Genomic DNA, 6,000 nt, shown 5'->3' with positions numbered 1-6,000 from the left:
CCCAAATATAAGATGGTTTGACCGTATAGAGAGGATGACTAAAGGAGGTGGAGGGAACAAAGAAAAGCTGGACACGGAGGATGTTGAAGAATGGAGTTAAAGAGGCAAGATCATGCAAGAGATAAAACAAATCGGAGGGATGTGGAATACAGGGAGCGACGTGCTGTCACTGGGTTGAACTAGGGTGCATAAAACGGTCAGGGGAAATCACACAGGGGGCTTTGATTTCGTTGCCCACACACGCACATGTACATACCAATACATTTCAACGTATACATACATATACATACACAGACATATACATATATACACATGTACATATTCATACATGCTGCCTTTATCCATTTCGTCGCCACCCCACCAGACATGAAATGGAAAGAATCACGATTTTGTGCGTGATCAAGTATATTCCTATTCCTATGAGTCCACGGGAAAAATGAAACGATATGTTCCCAAGTGCACTTTCGTGTAATGATCATATCATCAGGGGAGACACAAGAAAGAAATATGTCAATTGATATACAACGGAGACGTAGCTAGACGCCATTTGGTAAACAAGTTGTCTATTTCTTTCTTGTATCTATCCTGATGTGAGTATTACACGAAAGCGCACTTGGGAACTTGTGTTTCATTTTCCCCGTGGACTCATAGGAATATATATATATATATATATATATATATATATATATATATATATATATATATATATATATATATATATATATATATTTTATGTGTGTGTGTGTGTGTGAAAGTGATGTAGCAGTATATTCTTAGGCTGTGGTGAGGTGGCCTCCCTCTAGCTACGTGTCATCCGCAGCCTAAATGGGATCTTGCGTCAGACAGAGACTGACGTGTATCGGCCGAGCTCAGGCCTGGGAGGCCCTCCACGCACGGGAGAACAAGAGACGTTCGTAGTATCTCATGGCACACGACCATGAGAAAAGAGAAGATTCTGTGCAGTACATATTAGGAAAAGGAACTTGGGCTAGTAATACCGTTTCAGTCCCTTACACTACGAAATTTGACCAAACTTATGTTTGATTTATTGTTTTTAAATAACCTGACTTGGTCATAATGTTATTCGAAACTAGCCTGAGCTGCTTGCTGATAACATTGATGATAATGACAGGAGTTAGAGAAGAAAGAAAATCAACGTATTTCTCCTATGCGACTGGGGTTGGGGGGGGGGGGAGAATGGAGGAGGTGGGGAGATGGAAACCCTCTCTTCCTGTATTATAGCTTTCGAGAAGAAAGAACCAAGCGAGGATTTTTCCTTTCAAAGTCAGGTGTCGGTTCCTGGCGCTACTTTGAAAAGGCGGCGAACAGATATGAAAGAATTATAACAAAATATCTTTTTGATTACCTCTGCTCCTTATCTTCCTCTCTCAGGGTATTTGATGCATAGCGTTCCACCCCAGGACTATTATGTTCAACCTCAGGATTAGTATGGTGTTTTCAACTACAGAAGTAGTATGGTGTTCAATCCAAGGACTAGTCTGGTGTTCAACACCAGGACTAGTATGGTGTTCAACACCAGGACTAGCATGGTGTTCAACATCAGGACTAGTATGGTGTTCAACCTCAAGACTAGTATGGTGTTCAACCTCAAGACTAGTATGGTGTTCAACCTCAAGACTAATGCGTGTTCATCCACCAGGACTAGTATGGTGTTCAACCCCAGGATTAGTATGGTGTTCAACTTCAGGACTAGGATGGTGTTCAGATCCAGGACTGCTATGGGGTTCAACCCCAGGGCTAGTAAAGTGTTCAAACCCGGGACTACTATGGTGTTCAACCCAGGACTAGTATGATGTTCACCACACCAGGTAGTATTAGAATGGTGTTCACACCAGGGATAGCGTCTCGCTTGTGCAACCTATAACCTTAACACACTCTTTCACGGACTAAGGGAATGATCAACTATCATCATCCCAAAGACAATAATCAATACCTGTTTGGAGCTTTCACCATAATATTTTTGTTTGACTAATGTTCTACATGTTATTGAATATAGCCTGTTGTCCGTGGCACGGTAAAATGCAGAGGTCACAGTTTAGAAATAATTTCATACATCCGTTAAATATCTGTTGTTCGTCACTGTATCATTATCGTTGTGGAGAAACGTCCTCATTTCTTCTAAAAGCCTCGTTACTCAAAAACTTAAGTTCAACTCGGTCAGAATATTCCATCGTCCACATCAATCAGACAGCTAGTTTTATTCACTGTATCATAGTTAGTGTCATTTAGAAATATTCATGCCATCTAACCTTATTTCAGAGGCAGGGACGTCAGCGTAATAAAAATAAGAACTTTAACATGGATTTGACGTGAGGAGACAATAGATAAAGGTGACATACCCAGGCTGCGGCCGGCCTCGAGCGCCAACGTTCAATGTTAGGGCGGGCCATATCTCGCGTGTTATCTGCGGGTCACACCCACACGCAAGGAAAACGTTCTTTGCTTCCCATCATATCTATGCTTTGAACTCGAATCTTTTTGCCTTTTATTATTCTTTAGACAATAAGGATTATAATAAACGGTGACTATTGATACGATTCTGCTTGGCAACTGCACATCACTCAGGCTTGTTCATGCTGTACACTTTGAATGAGATTGAAACCCTCCTGGTAAGAGATAACTTATCTGTTGGTTTATTTGTGCCAGTGTTCATCTTCAAGCATATCTCTGCCAGAGATATAAGCGTTATCAGGTCCGTGGCCTTGACCCGAACGATCGTGACCAACTCTTATCATAACTGAGAGAGACATTCAATGCCAGGGTCGCTTGGCTCTTGGCCTTTCCCATGCCACTGGCAAATCGAAGAGCCGCTTTATTACAGTAGGAGAGCCACATGTCCTCCTTATACCAGCATGTGGCCACGAAAACCTAAGAAACTCTAAGTAAGAACCTTGATTTCCAAATAGCATCAAACATACCTTCTAAAATCATAGGAAAATACATTTATCTAAGTTATTGATTTACCCCACGGTGGACGGTAGTGTGTATGAGAATTAATCATACTCACAACTTGGTATCAGATACAAAGAAACTGAAAGTTGATATAGTCTGGTTGCATCACAAGCTTAGGATCAGTTGTTAGCAATGTGACCCAGGTATATGGCTTCATACCGGGCCATCAATTCTCTGTTACTGTGAATACTGGAGTTACTACCTCTCTGGAAACATGATGGAGACTTAATTTCACAGCCTGAGTATAACCCAGTGTCACCAAGTTTTTATGGAGTTTAAAAAAGAAGAGAGGAAGAGGAACATAGGAAGAGAGGTATGACGTACACGACAGCTTCACCCTCGATCACGGCTTGACGCCTCCCATATAATGCCTTGGATTTTGAGAAGGTGAGGAGTCACGCTATCATACTCACTCTCAGTCAGGCTCGTACCTTCATGTTGAAGGGTTGGTAAGTGGAGTCAACAGGCCAAAGAAAGAAAGCGATATATTGGAGAAAATGTATAGGGCACTACGGGAAAACATTTTTTGAAAGGTTTAAGACACGGGAATGAAGTAGGTAACGAAAGATTATGAGAATAGTCAGTGAACGTTTAAAGCTGTTCCATAGGTGTGATAAGATTTTTTTTTAACTGTAGAACAGCTGGTAAGATAAAAGAAACCAACAAAAGATTGTTGAAGCGGAAAATGGCGTGCCGTATGTGAAGTGGGCAGAGGTGAATCCAAAGGGGGAGGGTAATACGCCCACCCAACCAAGTTGTGCCGTAAACAATAAACGTACTCAGTCATGATAATGATTTATATATTTGCACAATTATTGTAATCTTTTTAGTCCTTGGAAAGTAAAGATAAGTGTATACTTTTGTATATTTGACTGCTTTAGTGAATGACGTTAATGGTCATTAAAACAAGTGTCCTTTGCACAATCTTCCTCAAACAATGATATCAAACCTGTTAGAAAGAAATGTTCTTTCTTTGCAAAAATATTTTAATGTCTAATTCAACAAAATGTCCTTGATTTTTGCTATCGGTTAAGTTACTAAATATCAAAAAAGTATTTTTTTAGAAAACAAATGCGGGTCTTACAGTAAACTTCTGCCCAACAGATGTATTCAATTTTATGATAATTAACATATATTAGTGAGTTCTACGTTCTCTAAGATACAATGTGGTCGTACATTCCACTGTTTGTTTTAAGCTTTTCATCATTATCTTAGCGAGATCATGACCAAGTAAAGATGAGCAAAAGATGGAAAACTAGGAAGGGAGAATCAATTCGGACTAGGATTCTATAACGTTGTTGAATGAAATGTGTCCTGCATTTTATTGGCACCTATTTAATGTGTCGTATTTGATATTGGATAATAACACTTTTGTTGCCTATTTTGAACAATGAAATTATGCTGTTCTGTTTTTGTTCGTTATGTCTTAACGTACAATATAGTTCGACATTACTGATTTGCTCACTTTATGTGTTAATCCTATGAAGCAGTTTCTGACTATGAAATTACCGTGTGTCGCAGTTGTGGCCAATCACTGATTTCTCTCTCGCGATGTGGCCGACGAGCTCAAGAGACATTGCCGACCCCTCATCAGATAGAAAATAACTACAGTAGAAAAAAATGGTAAAAGTGGGATTCTGACTTAGTTTTTGTGACACGTGTGTAAATAAACCTTTAAACTTTATTTATTTTTTGTGACACTTGTGTAGGTAAACCTTTAAACTTTATTACTTTATTGCGTTGGGAAGCACTTAGATTTATTGATACGAAATAAGTTGTAATTCTGTGGACTGAATGTCAGTAGAATTTTTGATCGTTGAACTATGTAGGCCCATAGGGGTTTTTGTTAGGGAAACGTGGGTTGGTAAACTTGGTGTGTTTTGTTTGCGAGGTGTGGAGTATAGGCCGTAGATTTTCTTATTTATGTAAATAGACCTCGTATGTTCACATAGGTTTTTATTTGTGAAACTGTCCTTGTAATTTTGTAGAAATTTTGTTTTGCAATGTGGGTTATCATCCCATAGATTTTTTTCTCGTGAAATGTTGGATATGAAACACCAAGAGTTAATAATAATGGTCCAGAGAGCCACAAAGATGGTAACAATTAAGAGCGCTGAGCTACAAGGAATGGCGAGGTCTTACTTTCTCCGCCTTGAGAGGGAGAAGACCTTATCACAACCTTTATAGATTTTAAAACAGATTTAAGACAGTCCGAGGGATGTAGGGATAGAAAGTGCGTGATATTAAGCAAGAAATTTGACAGAACATGTTAGGAAGTGCTACAAGAATATGTAAAGAAGTACTATTATAGCATGTGAATGATGGGTTGTTGACTGGAAGTAGCGCAGCATTGGAGCTGCAGCAGCTCCTGGAAGTATGGTCCTGGAGTAACACCAGCAACCTTTCAAGTAAGAGTTCCTGACAACACATGGCACGAGCAGAAAATATACCCCCGCCATGGCTGTCTCATATAACAGGAAATTAAAGAGCACGAGGAAAAACACCGAAAATATTGATTTGAGGTCCTCAGGTTCTTGTTGATTCTTTTAAGCAAGAAAGGCATAGAAGGAAAAAAAGAAGAGAAAAAATTCTATAGCTTCGCCGTTCAAAGTAGAAAAAAAAGAGGATCATAATGATTCAGAGGATGTATGTGAAGCAGCAGGCAGTCACATGCCTACAGGCCACGAACGTATCTAAGAGGAAGGGTAGGCTGTTTATATGCTTTTACAGTTATTCCAATACTTTTAGTCTCATGAAATAACTAGTTATTTTCACCACCTTTCCAAATATGTTCTACGATGAAACCTGTGACGCTTCTCACACGGATAAAGGCGCAGTGGTAAGCCTCGCTATAGGCCTGTAAAGTGTCCGAGACTATACTTTTACCTCTGGCTGCGAGTAGCAACACTGTCGCAGCTTGTATAGGCATTAAACAAGGTAAAGGCTATTATGGACTCGGGGATGTGACGATCTCTGTCAGCGGGCCATCAAGGATCATGCCTACAACCCTCTGTAGTGACTTTGAAG

The sequence above is a fragment of the Panulirus ornatus genome, chromosome 43 (genome assembly GCF_036320965.1).
Source record: "Panulirus ornatus isolate Po-2019 chromosome 43, ASM3632096v1, whole genome shotgun sequence".
Lineage (NCBI taxonomy): Eukaryota > Metazoa > Arthropoda > Malacostraca > Decapoda > Palinuridae > Panulirus > Panulirus ornatus.
This window is presented reverse-complemented; position numbering follows the sequence as displayed.